The sequence below is a fragment of the Molossus molossus genome, unplaced genomic scaffold (genome assembly GCF_014108415.1).
Source record: "Molossus molossus isolate mMolMol1 unplaced genomic scaffold, mMolMol1.p scaffold_m16_p_10, whole genome shotgun sequence".
In the NCBI taxonomy this organism is placed as follows: Eukaryota; Metazoa; Chordata; class Mammalia; order Chiroptera; family Molossidae; genus Molossus; species Molossus molossus.
In genome coordinates, this window is record NW_023425345.1 from 88,875,031 (window position 1) to 88,891,612 (window position 16,582).

Sequence of the window (16,582 nt, forward strand, 5' to 3'; positions counted from 1 at the left end):
TCTAGAATGAAATCCATTTGGCTGGTTGTAAGGTTTTTAAAATATATTTGACATAAAATATGACACACACACACACACACACACACACACACACACACAGGCTTTAAAGTTTTTTTTGTTATTGTTTTTCCACAAAAGCAGCAGAGAAAATTTTCCCAGGACCCGAGCTCAAGATATTCCTGATACCAGATGCCTCCACAGGCTGAGCTGCTGGCAGTAGGACAGAGAAGCTGCCAAGAAGCCAGGCCATTTCCCTCCACATTTGGTCTGAGGCCAGAGTGTTATCTTTCATCCTTTAGAAAGAGTTCCTGGGGTGAGGTAGACCCAGCCATGACCATATGTGACCATCATGGCCTGCAGTGTAGAGAGAAAAAGTAAAAGCTTTTGGAAATGGCCAAGATCTTACCTACAAAGGCTGGGAAACTCTTTTTTCCAATAAAAAACACACCAGAAACAGTCCAGGTCAACCTTTGCTTGGGGAGGTTGGGAGTCCTAATTCAATATTCCAAGTGATGCTGATGAAGGTAGAGTCCTAATGCTGTGTGCCTTGAACAGCAAGCTCAGTCCTACAGGTTTGGCCACAGTGGGATTATGCTTGTGTTATCCAGAGAGTCCCAAGGAATGTTGTGATGAGTTTGGCTCCACACCAGGGAGGCACATGCATGTGTCTCATTGGGCTAGTGTTGATACAGAAAGGAGATATGCAAAAGGGAACAGGTTGAAGGAATACGAAAGGAGATGTTATTTAAAATCTTTTGCTTTTTGGTTTTTACTTTGAAAGCCTTCTGTAGAAGGCTAATGATGTATATCCTTGGCCTCCAGTATGGCATAGGGGATGGAGGCAGTAGAAAGGGAAATGCATAAAGTCACAGACAATCCGTAGTGCATTCATTCAACAACTATTTGGGGAGGGGCCACCGTGTACCAGGGAAGGCGCCATGTTCTTCAGCTACAAATGACCAAGAGCAGGCGTCATCACTGCCTTGATAGAACTTGGTATCTAGTAGAGGAAATGGTCAACAATCTCATAACCACATGAATATATGAAAAACTGAAGCTGTGACAAGGACTAAGAAGGAATGGCCATGGTGCTTTGAGAGCCTGAGTTAGGAGAATCTGACCTAGTCAGAGAGGTCACCAAGGGCTTCCCTGAGAAAGCAATGCTTCTGCTGATACCTAAAGGATGAGTAGAAGTTAAAGGAATGGGGGTGGGGCCAACTCCTGGCCAAGGGAATAGCACTTGCAAAGACCTTGTGTTGAGAGGGAGTCATCTTGCTGGGAAGTCAGAAATGTGGAGTGAGGGTCACCAGGAAAGCCCACCAAGCCCTAAACATTCTGCCTCTAATATCTAAAATCCCACCATTATTCAGGCATGCTTTGGGTTAAGATTGTTTTTCCCTTGAAGTGGTCTTTTATACTCAGGAGAATAACCTGTTAAGTCCAGTGAATGGTTTTATCTCTTCAGTTTTCTTCCTAATAGCCCAAAGACCTTGAAGTCATGGCCACACGTCCCTGAGATTTGTACAGAGATTTGAGTAGTGTTAAGGAAAAATAATATTCAATTAGCAAAATGATACTTTGCTAGCAGTCAGATATTTAATGAGGGGACTTTCTAGGAAAATGAAAGAAAAACAGAGATTATTAGTTAGAAACCTGGTTTCTGAGCCCAGAGGACAGCCAGTCAAGATTTTTAAGCTTGAGCTTGAAGCATCCTCAGAAGGTGGGGTTAGGATGGCAGTGATCACATGATGATCTTTTCTGGGTTGCAGTGTGGATACCTCTGGTGATGGCACCAGGTGTTCCAGTGAACTCTCTGAACGGCACATAGAGCGGAAGACATGAAGGTTGCCATATATGACATCTTTTGTTAAAGTGTATGCCAAGCCATCCAGCGACAGCTTGCAGAGCTTCGTGAAAAGGACAGTTTCCGTTCCAAATCGGGGCAGGGGAGGGGTGATTTGAGATGTTAATGTTGAGAGTTATAGCTGGATGTTGGTAGAAACTAGAAGAAGTCAGGATTTAGCAAGGACTGGGAAAATGCGCAAGACCAGACCTGCAAAGGTGAACTATAGTTTTCCATTGAAACAAACAAAAATCTTTCTACAGTCACTTCCATTTCTTTCCATTACTTCAAGATAATTGAAGAAAGACAAATTGTTTGAGGGCTATGTCTGGTCTCATTGAACTTGGCCTGATCATTTACTTCAGTGCCACAAGAGCTTGCACAGGTCCATTGTGGGTTTGCTGTGCTGGAACTGTTCAGAAGGAATCCCAGATTGGACTTCGAAAAGCTAGGAAGTTGCCCTGGCCGGTTTGGCTCAGCAGTTAGAGCGTCGGCCTGCGGTCCAGAGAGAAGCGGGTTCGGTTCCCACTAAGGGCACATACCTCAGTTGCAGTTTGTCCCCGGCCCTGATTGGTCGTGCGGGTGGCAGCCACTCGATGTGTCCCTTTCGAGTTGATGTTTTTTTCTCTCTCCCTCCCACTCTGTCTGAACAAAAAATGGAAAAATATCCTTAGATGAGAATAAAAAATAAATAAATAAATAAATAAATAAATAAATAAAAGCTAGGAATTTAAGCCAAGAATTCACTACTACATTTTGCCTGCAATACATACTAATTCGGCTGAATTCTTCTCTTCTCATTGTTCCTAGACTATCCTTACTCCCCTGCAAGGTGGGGAACCCCATTCGCGAGATACAGGCTAGCTTTATAAGCATTTACAGCTGTCTGGTCGCATCTGATTTGGTCACATCATTCTCAAACACGACATCCCAATCCAAGCCTGGGTAATATAACCAATGCTTCCAATTGTGTCTTGTTACAAGAAGAACAGATTCTTATTGAACTTGGCAAATAACAATATTGCCATGAAAGTAAGAACACTAAGAGTTTCCACATTCCAGAGAGATGATATAGGAAGAAAAAGTGTTTACAAAGGTACAGTTTACAATATTGCTGTAAGTTACAATAGCCTAAAAAGAAAAGAGAAAAAGCCTGGCCGGTGTGGCTCAGTGGCTGAGCATTGACCCGTGCACCAAGAGGTCACCAGTTCGATTCCCAGTCACGGCACATGCCCAGGTTGTGGGCCCGATCCCCACTGGGGTGCATGCAGGAGGCGGCCAGTTGATGTTCTCTCTCACCAATGTTTCTCTCTCTCCCTCTCCCTTCCTCTCTCTCTAAAGTCAATAAAGAAAAACTATATTTAAAAAAATATATTAAAAAAGAGAAAAAAGTTTTCTTAAGTTTGGAAAACAAAACATTAAAACACCAGCAATGTTTTAAACAAAAGTCATTAAAACTTATAGTCATCCCCATCAGTGCATTGAGGCCCATGAATTGATTCTTGCTCTGCTTGGTCTTGGGTCAGCAATTTTATGAATCCACCAGCTTCTTCATTCACTCTAGAAATTCTTCCTCAGCCTGGTAGCATGGTCTTCAAGTTACTCAAGTGATGCCATCATGGATTATTCTCACACATAAATGCTTTCAGAGGAGAATCAGAGTGAAACAGTAACTGTCTGCGAAAGACAAAGGACTTAACATGGCCATGGTTAACGTTCTGATGAGAGTTCATCAGAAATTAGTTATTTCTGTGGCATACAACATTTTGACATAATAACTGGACAACAAGGGCATTGCAAATTTCTTTTTGTTTTTTAACATATTAATTTCAGAGAAATGAAAGGAGAGAGAGAGATTTGTTATTCCACTTAATTATGCATTTATTGGTTGATTCTTGGATGTGACCTGATCGAGAATGGAACCCACAACCTTGGCATATTGGGACAACGCCCCATCCAAATGAGCTTCCTGGCCAAGCCAGTATTGCAAATTTCTAGGAACTGCATACAATTTCTGAAATATGTATATTAGTAACATACATCTGTGCACATATAACCTAAGTTATATAAATAACATAAAACCTAAGAAGATTTATCATTAACTTTTATGCAATATTTCCAATTTTATTTTTATTTATTCTTCCATTGGTGGAAGCTTATGTCAAGAACTTAAAGGCAAGCAATAATTTCTGTTTTCTATCTCTTAGCTGAACAAAAGTGCACACATTGTGGCATTGTCATTAGGCAAAACTTGCTTTTTTGCATTTCACATGAGAATGTAGTATTATCCTTTCTTGAACAAAATGATCAAGTAACTAAAGAAAACTATCACTAGAGGAAGTATTTAATAAGCATATTTTGTCCAAATAAGTCCTCCAGTAGGAAATGGAGGATTTATTGCCTTTACTTTAACATTGCATCAAATTTACCTGTGTAGCTCACCAACCTGTCCTTACTGGAAACATCAATATATCCACACCACAGTTCCCAGAAGAGCTTTAAAGTCTCAAAATTCTGCATCTCCTTTGGCTTCTTTCTCTTTAGGCTCCACCCAAGCCTTATTCATGGCTGGCTTCATATTATCATCTCCATCTTCATACATTTTCTTTAGGACATTCATCAACCCCTCACTAGCATCTGCTTCAGTCATCGGAGAGCTTTTCTTTCTCTTTTCTACCCGAGTTGGGTGGTCCCACTACGTGTTTTCTGCTTTCTTTCTATGTAAGAGAATCCCCTTATCTCTCTTGACTTTTTTGTTTCTTTTGTTGTTGTTGTTTATTTTGTTGTTGTTAATCCTCATCCAAGGATATTTTTCCATTAATTTTTAGATAGAGTGGAAGAGAGGGAAGGGGAGAGAGAGAGAGAGAAACATCGATGTGAGAGAGACACAGCAATTGGTTGCCTCCCTCATCACCCTGACTAGGGCCAGGGATCAGCCTGCAACCCAGGTACATGCCCTTGACCAGGAATCAAACCCGAGACCCTTTGGTCCTCGGGCTGGCGCTTTAATCACTGAGCCACACCAGCCAGAGCTGTCTTGACTTTTTTGAACTGCCTTCCACAGAGGTGGATTTCAAGAGATTGTTCACAATCATGGGGCAAATATTCCCATTTAAATTCTTGACCGAAAGATCAAATGACCTCTCTGTGACATGCACCTGCACATTGTCAGTGGGGACCCGGTGACCTCCAGTTAAGGTCATGTAGATTTTCACAGACTTATCTGACTGATCCCATCACGGTTCCTGATTTCACTGTGTCGCCCACTGTCACGGGAGCAACCACTACAGCTGGTTTTTCATTGTCCACACGCCCGGCTTTACTCTGTAATTTCTGCTGCATCTTGTTCTTGATTTCTGTCTGTCTGGATCTTTCAGCTGTCAAGTCATCACATACTCTTTTTCTAGTGACCTTCTCCTCTTCTGGATCTTTCTGTGGCTCCTCCCCAGCTGCAGCCTGGGTCCGGTTGGCCGGGCAAGGCGGGGGAATGAGCAGGAAGAGCTGCAGCCGTCTGCATGGGAGCGATCACAGGCTCTTTCATCACTCGGATTTGAAGATGCTTCCCACACAATTAAGCATAACAAATAAACCTAATTGGCTTATCATCTCTTTTACAAGTGACAGCTCTCCCAGGAGTGCACTGGGAAATCTCAGTGAGTCTGAGGTCAGACTCCAGTTGGATCTTGACTTTGGAAAGTTGTCAAAGATGTCGAAACGTTTGAACACTTGACTCCATAGGATCACTGGTCGCTGTGAAACAATACTTATCCATTTAACCAAAGTTTTTAAAACTTAGCACTTTTATTATTGAGGAGTCTTGGTTTTCTTAAGGAATCAAAGACCTGATAAAGATAAAATGGAGCACAGGAAACTTCTTTACGACACAAACTATTGGTTTCCTAAGCAGGTTACTTAAAGGGAACGAAAAACCTTTTTTTTATTATTATTATTATTATTTTCATTAATTTATTTTCGTTACAGATGTTTCTCTTTTTCCCCCCATTGATACCCTCTTACCAATCCCCACCCCGCCCCGTCCTCAGCTTTGTTGTCATTTGTCCACTGGTTACGCATACACGCATATAAGTTCTGTGGCTTATCTCCTTTTTACAGTTCTTATTAAGAACACACCAATAATCTAAGAAAATCATGTTGTTTCACAAGAAAACCAAGTTCAAGTTTTCACTATTCATACCAAGACTAATTTTTTAAAATCAGATAAATAAATCCATCCATTGACCACATAAGAAAAAATTCCTTTTTCATGACTTCTTTTTCAAAAACTTTCCAAAAATATTTTTTAATCCATTCAGTTTTTGTCATACTATTTTCTTCTCTCTCATTCTGGAACAGTCAATCTATGTTAGGACAGAATTATTCTCCTTTTGCCCCTAACAAAAACACATACTTCATACCTTCCCTTATCGAAAACACATCTTTTCCTTATATGCAGAGTTTTTTCTTAACCCTTATTATTTCTAGTAGATTCATTTACAATATTGATTGACTTTTTTAACTATTAGTAACCTTAATTTTTAGTGAAAGCTAGAAGTGGGCAATTGTGAACTGTCTGCCACATAGTATTATTCTATAGCAAAGTTATGAATACATAATTTTATAATTCTCCAGAGGCATATGTCTTTTTCATCTTGAAGTTTCTCATATTTATTAACAAACCCAAATATTTTAGCTTCTATATACAACATAAAAACAAGATACTAAAAGTAAATAAACGTCACATTATATTCAGCAATTAATGTTTCAATATTTAATCTTATTTGGAAATGATCTAGATATTCAATGAATATCCATCATAAACTCAACAGTGTAGTGTTAAGAGTAAAGTTATCAAAAAGCTTTTTACAATTTTCCTTAAGTAGACATATTATAAATCATAATAATTGTGTAAAAGTTTCTTTAAAAACGTTTATCCCACTTTAATCTATTTAATTCACTTGTTTTATAATTATGCTTGAATTGCTTATAAAAATTTCATAAAACATTAAGCAAAGCCACCATTATCTTAAGTTATTTTTCTTGTTAACAATCAGAAAAGTATCCAAAAAATATCACAGAAACAAAAGCCTTAAGTTAAAAATATAGCTCTTTCCTTTTTTTTTTTTTTTACTATCATGTTTGACATTCATTAAGCAATTTCTTTTTATTGCACATTTAGTTCTGAGGTTTGATTTATAGTGTTATAATCATAAATATCTAGTAGAGATTATATAAGTATGTTTGACTAGTAAACCTAGGTAGGAAAAAAAATGTATATCTGCATTATATTTAATGTTGAAAACTCTGAACACATCAGTGTTTTATTTTACTAACCATTTTAAAACTACCTTTATTTACCAAAGGATATCCCAGATTATGTGAACTTAAAAAAAACCCAAAAAGAACTTGAGTTAGTTTCTATATTTCTGAGAGTTTTAGGAAGACTTAGTTTATATAAGTGTTTATTTCTTTTTAAGCTAAGTCTAATAGAACGCCATTGAGGATGTTTATAAATAAAATTGCTAATATCATTCAGAGATGGAAAAATATCATGCATATGTTACATACATACACACATAAACATACAGACAGATACAATTTTAGTCATAAGTCAATAAAACATAGTAACTCACTGGATTATCTCCATTTTATATCTTTTTTTTTTTTTCCTTTATTGATTTTAGAGAGAGATTCAGGGAGAGGGAGAGAGACAGAAACATCGATGAGAGAGGACATCGATTGGCCTCCTCCTGCATGCCCCCCACTAGGGATCGAGCCCACAACCTGGGCATGTGCCCTGACCGGGAATTGAACTGGCGACCTCTTGCTGCATGGGTCGACGCTCAACCACTGAGCCACACCGGCCGGGCTCTACTTTATATCTTTATCTGAATTGTGTTTCCAGCAAATGGGACCAGTTAAGGTTGCCTGAATACCTATATTTGTGAAGGAGATGTCTAAGATTTCCTTTGCCCTGGAACGTAATGTGATGGAAGCTGTGGACTACATCTTAGGGCAGTGACTGAGGAGTTGTCCAGCAGCTGTCTGGATACCTCCAGTGCACAGCTGGGGGGACAAAATATCCATTTCTCTTTCTAAATCATTTCTTTTTATCTTTTTGGCCTTTTTATCTTTTTTGCTTTTGGAAGTTCCAAGTCACCGGAGAGCCCCCGGTGGAGGGGAGGGGGGAATTAAAATTCAGGTGGCAGTAGGGGGGGGGGGGTTGAAGTGAGAAAGTCTGGCAGGGGGACAGAGGGATGGTGGAGGCAGAGATGTGAAGGGGGACATATAAAAGTATTAAAGGGAGCCCAGCCAGTGTGGCTCAGTGGCTTGAGCGTCATCCATGGACTGAGAGGTCCCAGTCGGATTCCCGGTCAGGGCACATGCCCAGGTTTGGGGCTCAATCCCCAGTGGGAGGCGTGTGGGAGGCAGCCGACTGATTCTTCTGTCTCACAGTGATGTTTCTATCTCTCTCTCCCCCTTCTTCTCCCTCTAAAACAAATTAATAAAAATATTTAATTTTTAAAAAGTTTTCAAAGGAACTGGAGGGAATACTGAAGGAGGGAAGAGGAGGCAGTGGAGCAGACACCATGGGAAGGGAGAGACCCTACCGGAACGAGTGTGCGGAGAACATAAGTTCTCCCAGAGGCCAACGACGCCGACGAGAAAATAGAGTTGGCAGAGCATGTGGTCAGTAGAAGTTCAAGAAGGGGATTTCAATTGACTGAGACGTTCCCCTGGGAGAAGCAGAATCCAATAGAGAGAAAGTAGAAGCCTCCCAGAGAGCCAAAAAAAAGACTTCCAGACCAGAGACTCCGAGAATAATCCCCACTCAGGAAAGAAGGCCTCGGGCCCAGCAGGTACTTCTCAAACAAGGAAGAATGGGACCCGAGTTCAGGGGCCTGACCAAAGTTTGGTCAAGCAAGGAATCTGTCCGTGGCTTTATTTTAAAAAGGAAAAGAATAACAAAAATGAACAATGGGGGATCCCAAAGACAAAACTTCATATTTTTCTAAGTTTAACTCAATACAATCTAGCCAGGATTCATTACAAGTCTCATCCCCAGAAAATCGTGTAACTTTTCACCTTCGGAGAGATTAATGAGGCCCCACAGAATAGTCAGAGCCTTTGAGAAAAGGACATGAAAGGAAGCAATCCAATGAGAAGAGGGAAACATCGCATTGCAGGAATGCCAAAAACTCACCGTGATCTATCTAACCTGAGTGCCCCCCCTGAGTCATTTTCAACAGCTCAAATACCCTTCCAGGTTTTGTAGCCGACAAAATATAGTGATTTCAGTGTTATTTTCCTTGAATTTCATAACAGAAGCTTCTCCCCCATGGCACATGATCTAGCAGGTAAATTATATTGGCTCTTCAGTCAGTTAGGCCTGGATTCAAATCCTCACTCTTCAGCTTCAACATGGACCCCTGGGCAGGTCTTCTAACCACCCTAAACCTTCCTTTTTTCTACTGCAGACCGGAAGCATAACTGTACCTGCCCCACAGAGCTGCTTTGACGATGAGATATAAAGATGCATTAAAGTGTTCAGCAAATTGCCTGCCGTGCAGTCAGCATTTAATAAATAGGAAAATTTTGAAAAGAAGGGCTAGGTTAAGGGAGTTGGCAAAGTCTAGAAAAAGTGTATGTTTCGCCCGGCTGGTGTGGCTAAGTGGTTGAGCATCAACCCATGCACCGCAGGGTCACTGGTTCGATTCCCCATCAGGACACATGCCCAGGTTGTGGGCCCAATCCCCAGTGGAGGGCATGCAGGAGGCAGCTGATCAATGTTTCTCTCTCTCATCAATGTTTCTATCTCTCTCCCCCTCTCCCTTCCTCTCTAAAAAAAAGAGTGTATGTTTCCTAAGATACAGAAGTGCTATGGGTTCCTGGTGAAGAATCAGCTCAGTAAAACAGCACACACACTAAGTCTCAAAAGAAATGAAGTGCCCTGGCCTGTTTGGCTCAGCGGATAGAGTGTCGGCCTGCAGACCAGAGAGACGCGGGTTCAGTTCCGCTAAGGGCATGTACCGCAGTTGCAGTTTGTTCCTGGCCCCAGTTGGGGTCATGTGGGTGGCAACCACTAGATGTGCCTCTGCCCCCACCCCCCACCCCTCCTGCTCTATCTGAAGATAAATGAAAAAAAAAAAAAAAAAAAAATGTCCTTCAGTGATAGAAAAAAATGGAAGGGAGGGAGGGAGGGAGGAGCCTGAGAGAATTCTGGACCGGGATTTCCAGACAAAATGGAAAGAGCCTGCACTCTCCTGCTTCTCTTCAGATAGCTGCGCCAAGCTTGCAGGTACACAGGGAAGAAAAGGACCAGAGCCGCCCTGGCATCAGGCGGGTTCTGCCTGGAGAGGCCGGTGGTAGTGAAACAGAACTTACAACTGAGACTTGAGTAGGGAAGGACATCTGCTTGGGGAACTTCTGGTCAGAATGATGCTCAGGAAATCAGTAAGAGCTTAAATCAGTGGGAGTAAATTAGAAAGCTGGGCAAAGAGATGAAGGGGAAGGACCACCTTCCAGCCGACTGTGCCACCTTCCAGCCGACTGTGAGCGGCAGCCGGCAGACCTGCCCTGTTACAGAAGCATCATCCCTTGCTGCAAAGGTCCTTGGCCTTGTTGAGGGAAAGTGCCAAAGCATGTCTGAGCATATGAATCATGGGGAAGAGCATTCTTGAACTTATCTTTCCCAAAGTTATTTTTATCTAGGAGACAGATTTCTTTCTTGAGCCCCTATATGTAGTTTCTTCCTTCCTTCTTCCTTCCTTCCTTCCTTCCTTCCTTCCTTCCTTCCTTCCTTCCTTCCTTGCTTCCTTCCTTCCTTCCTTCCTTCCTTCCTTTTTCCTGCCTGCTCCCTCCCCTCCCCTTCCTCTCCCCTCCCCTCCCCTCCCCTCCCCTCCCCTCCCTCTCCCCTCTCCTCCCCTCCCCCTCCCCTTCCCATAGGGAAGGCTTCAGGAATTCGCGTGCGGCCCTGCACAGGGACCCTGCTCATCTTCTCCATCCTTCCGGTCTCAGGCTCGTGCTGCGAAGGGAGCGCTGTGCATTTCCTAAAGCCCTTCCTAGGAAGTCCTGCTTGTGCCTCCTTCTTAACACCTGCACACTCTGAATCCCTGTTTCCCCCGTCAGCTCTTTCCTCTCACACCCATGTGGCCACGAGCAGCATTGGAACAGGCCCCGCAATCGGAGCTGATGACCCCACGACGTTTTGCCCTGAGGCTGAGGAGTGAGGACTGGCCATTGTCGATACAACGTAGAAACCGTCTGGCTCCGTAGACTGGCCTGGTTTCTGGCCTCCCTGCGGGACCCCGGGAAGGCGCAGAGAGCACCGCTAACGTGCGCTGCACGCCTCCGTCCACAGTGCTGCGGCCTCAGGCATCCAACAGCCCCGCGGAGGAAACATGGGCCCACTTCCCACGCAGGAAGCAGCACTAGAAAACGACCGTGCTTGCGAGTTTGATTTTTCAGGACCACGAATGCCCAGCAGATTTTAGGATCTCTTAAATCCACAGGATAGACTAAATGGACTAAAAGTAGTCTAGAAAAATATTTTTCCCAGCTGGTATGGCTCAGTGGTTGAGCATCAACCCATGAACCAAGAGGTCGCCAGTTCAATTCCCAGTCAGGGTACATGCCCAGGCTGTGGGCTCAATCCCCAGTGGGCATACAGGAGGTGGCCAATCGATGTTCTCGCTCATCAATGTTTCTATCTATCTCTCCCTCTCCCTTCCTCTCTATCTAACATCAATAAAGAAAAAAAAAATTTTTTTTTAAGAAAAATACTTTGTTTTGATGTAAAACCATGCAAACTCTTCTATAACATACCCTTCTAGGTTGTGAGATTCTAGGCCTGTTCATTGTATTAAAGTCTTTTTGTTTTTGTTTTTGTTTTTTAATCCTCACCTGAGGATATTATTCCACTGATTTCAGACAGAGTAGGAGGGAGGGAGGGAAAGAGAGAGAGATGAGAGAGAGAGAGAGAGAGAGAGAGAGAGAGAAACATTGATATGAGAGAGACACATTGATTGGTTGCCTCCCAAACGACCTTAACCAGGGCTGGGATCAAACTGCAACCAAGGTACATACATGACCTTGACTGGATTCGAACCCCAAGAATCTTTGGTCCATGGGCCAATGCTCTAACCATTGAGCAAGACCGGCCAAGGCTGAAGTTATTTTTTAGAGCTTTGTAAATTGTAGGTGACTGATAGACTTGTAATTTCTATCCTGTCTGGTAGTGATTTATTGACCCTCCTCCCCCAACCATCCTTAGCCCTTTGGAAAAAACAGTTTTATCTCCATTTGCGATTCACCTCAACATGTCATCACTTGTATAATTCTGTGCTATTTTGATTTTTCCTTTGAAACAATTGTTACAAGTTGAATAGCGTTGCCCAAAAAGATATGTTGAAGTCCTGACCCCTAGTACCTGTACCTGTGAATGTGACATTATTTGAAAATAAGATCTTTGCAAATGTAACCAAGTTATAATGAAGACATACTGAATTAGGATGGGCCTTAATCCAATATGACTGTGTCCATATAAAGAAAGGTGAAATGTGGCAAAGATACAGACATGCACGCAAGCAGAAGCCCGCGTAAAGAGGGCAGGGCAAGAAGAAGGCAGAGACGGAAGTACCCATCTACAAGCTAAGAAGGCCACGCACCGCCAGCGAACCACCAGCAGCCTGGAGAAAGTGTGGAGCAGACGCTCCCTCACAGCCCTCGGAAGAAACCAACCTGCCCACGCCCCGATCTCAGACTTCCAGCCTCCAGATCCCGGAGAGAATTGATCTGTGCCCAGCCACCCAGTTTGTGTTACTTCGCTATGGCAACCGTGGCAACCGTGGCAAACTAGGAAGGCAGTTGTAACAGCTGGCTAGTTCCTTTGTATCATAGGAGTAGAATGGAAAATGTAACACCTGTTCATTTTAGATCTGTATTAGAGTCACGAGTTGACCCTTTTTCTGAAAATTATCTTTCAGTGAGATCCCTGGATCTCCTGTCCCTCTGCATTCCTAAAGGCTTCTCAGCCAGGGGGATCCCTCAACGGTCTTTTTTTCACTGAGTTGTTGGGTTGCATAGAAGCATCATAAGACATCTTTTTAAAAACCAGGCAGGATGGGGACTAAACTAATCAAATGGGCTGCCTCCCCCCATTCAAATGAAAGGTTGGGAAAGACATGAAACCCTCCCAGCTGCCAGGCTCTGAGGTGGGCACTTGGCATTCTGTAGGGCATTTTTCATCGCCTACCCGACCGCTATGTCCTCTCCTTTAGTAGTTAAAAAACAAAAACTCCCGTGTTGGACAGCAGTGCTCACTTTCCCCCCAAGGCTCGGGGAAGGAGACCCTGTCCCGACTGCCGAAGGCTGCCACGGTGGTCCCGGTGCCCTGGCCAGTGACGTGGCTGGGAGGTGGGGGCAGAGGAAGGGATTCCAAAGGGGAAGGCACCGTGCAATAAAGAATGCTCTGGGAGCCCTGGCCGGTTTGGCTCAGCGGTTAGAGCGTCGGCCTGCGGTCCACAGGGACCCGGGTTCGGTTCCCGCTAAGGGCATGTACCTCAGTTGCAGTTTGTCCCCGGCCCTGGTTGGGTCGTGCGGGTGGCAGCCACTCGATGTGTCCCTTTCACATCGATGTTTCTCGCTCTCTCTCTTCCTCTCTCCCTCCCACTCTATCTGAACAAAAAAATGGAAAAATATCCTCGGGTGAGGATAAAAAAAAAAAAAATTAAAAAAAAAAGAATGCTCTGGGAGGAGAAGCACGCCCTTTCTATGAGTCTACCCGTGACGCCTGGAGCCATGACATCCATATTGTGATGGGAACATCTAGCTTGCCTAAGGACAAAATTTGTCCCACCAAATATGACAGAGCAGAAAGTAGAAAAATCCCTGAGATCTTGATAATATTTTTGAGCCACTGAACTAACCGAGGCTGGAATGGGTCCTCCTCAGGACTTCCTGGCATGGGAGTTAATAAAGGTTCTTACTGAAGCAAGTGGAGTGGGGGTTTCTATTCCTTACATCCAAAAGCACCCCATACCCTGTAAGATATCTTTGAACATTCTCGTTGTACAGATGAAAATCTGAGGTTCAGAGAATTTATAACTTGCATCCAAGGTAACCTATCCAAGGTCACACATAAGACAAAATGTGTATCCAACTCAAACTCCAAACCCATCCTCTCTCCACTAGCACTTACCTCTTCCAGGTTTATTATTGGTCACTAAAAAAAAGGTTAATTTCTCCCTTTTGGTTTGCTTGTTAAAGTGTCACAGGAGGCCATAGAGTTCAATGGATAAAGGCAAACTTTGGTGTCAGGTGGACCTGGGTTCAAATCTGCCTCTATGTGACCTTATGCAAGTCACTTAACCCTTTTAAATCTCAGTTCTCTCTCTCATATGTAGAAGGGGGGTAGCAACTACTATAATATAAGGTTGTGATGAGGATTAAAAGAGACTGTATCTATAAAGTACTTATCACAGATTCTGGCACATTAGACATGCACAGAATAAAACTGGTGGTTATCATGGTTCCTATCACTGTGCCACACAGGGTTACCCTACCTCTTCAACAGACGGCTGGCACTTAGATTGTGAAGAGAACATCTTGTTCCCCATACACAGAGTGGTGTCATCCATTTGACTCCAGACTCAGCAGAGATGCCCCTCTCTGCGCTAAGACTGCAGCTCTCCTCTTCCCAGACAGCCGCCATCAAAGAGCCCAACTCTGCGGGAGCCCCTGGCACTCCTTGGTGGAGCCCAGCCTGGTTCAGTCTCTACTCACATTACCCCCCACCCCCAGGGCTCTGAGCACTTTGATGTTCACGTGGCTGCCTGGCAGGGGCGGAAAGATAAAACCTCACTTGTTCTCTCTCCCTACAATAAGACCTTTGGCAATTCAGAGGGGCACAGAGATAAAAGCCCGGGGTTTTCTTTCTTTCCTTTTATTTTTTTCAACAACAAATGGTGGTTTGTCTTTCTCAGCTGCTCCTTCCGAACTACACCAGCATCAAAGAGCATGAAATCTGCAAAAAGCCGAGGCAGGGGAGCTCCATCCGCCCTGTGGGGAATGTGCCCACAGAAAAACAGAAAGTGGGGGGCAAGGGGAGCTGTGTGCAGTGCATCCCTCTGCGATGATCTAACCTCACGCGCCCACCCCATTCCCAAAGGTTTGTTTTCTTAGCATTTATGCCATGCCACTTTACGCTTGGCACACAGACAAGACAGGCACAGGGAAGGGCATGGGGAAAGGAGAGCTCAATTTGTCTTGTGGATAAATCTTGAGTTGATTTGACATCTAGTCCAGAGTGCTTAATGTGGGCCGGCCTGTGTACGTCAGTCAGTTGGGGCTCACAGGTCTGCGGTCAGGTCCTGTGCCAAGTGTTCAATATGCAGCCACGAAGGGGTAGGTGGACTACTGTCCCCATTTTACAGACATAGAAACTGAAACTTGGAGAGCAAATGTCAGTTGTGCAAAGTCATGTCCTAAGGGGCAGAGGCAGGAATTAAATTCAGATCTGCACCCAAGTGTGTGTTATTCACCGGAGGTTATAATCTGCTTTCTGCAAGGATTAAGAGTGACTTTGAAAACTGTCAAAGGAGATACAATTGTAGGGCATGTGTTACCCACTGAGTCATGTCTCCAAAAAAGATATGTTAAAGACCTAACCCCCAGTATCTGTAAATGTGACCTTATTTGGAGATAAGATCTTTGCAGGTGTAACCAAGTTATAGTGAAGACATGCTGGATTAGGTTGGGCCTTAATCCAATGGCTGGCGTCCTTATGAGCAGGGAAAGGAGTGTACACATCTGCACAAGGGAAGAAGACGCCATGTGAAGACAGAGACAACCTGGAGTGATGCAGACACGGGACAGGAACTGCCGGCACCCACCAGGAGTGAGGACGAGACAAGAGAACACGCCCGGCCAACATCTTGATCTTGGGCTCCTGGACTCCAGAAGGCTGAAGGAATAAATTCCTGTTGTTTTGAGCCACCAACTTTGTGGTACTTTGTTACGGCAGCCCTAGAAAACTAAGTGGCCTCTGTCTTCGTGAGTGAGGGTGGAGAGAGAGTTGCAATGGGGTGGGGGGGTCAGAGAGCAAGAATGCTAGTGGAGGGGAGAGGAGGGAGAGAGAGAAAGAGAGAGGGTGGGGAGAGGGGGGGAGAGAGAGGCAGAGAAAGGGGGAGAAAGGGAGGGAGAGAGAGGCAGAGAAAGGGAGGGGGGAGAGAGAGGCAGAGAAAGGGGAGAGAGGGAGGGAGAGAGAAAGGGAGAGGGTGGGGAGAGAGAAAGGGAGAGAGAGGCAGAGAAAGGGGAGAGGTAGGGAGAGAGAAAGGGAGAGGGTGGGGAGAAATGGGTGATGAAGACAGTGAAACAAGAGGTTCAAGTGAGCGAAGGGGGAGAAGGAGGAGAACTGGAACCCAGATTGATGGCTTGGCTCCTTGAAAGTGAGAAGAGTGAAGAGAAGTTCCGCCCTCGCCTGCCAGTGGGGGCGGGATTGAGAGAGAGGAGGAGGCTGCCATCGCTGGCCCAGTGACAATGACCTTGCTGCATGCCACTCAGCCTCCTCGCACCTCAGCAGGGCTCTTACCTCAGACTCTTCTCCAGTTACTGCGCTCAGGGAACATGTATTTAGCACTCACGAAGTGGCTGGTGCTGGGGCTGGGGCCAGAGAGCAGCACCAAGGAACAAGGATCTAGAAGCCGCACGGTTTCTTCCGCCTGGCTGTCCTTCACCTCCCTG

The 16,582-nt window shown here is 44.3% G+C and overlaps 1 pseudogene; it reads right to left on the reverse strand.

Annotated features, from left to right (window-relative positions):
• Nucleotides 1-4,349: 4,349 nt before the first annotated feature.
• Nucleotides 4,350-5,293, reverse strand: LOC118624662 (annotated as a pseudogene).
• Between the last annotated feature and the right edge of the window lie 11,289 nt (nucleotides 5,294-16,582).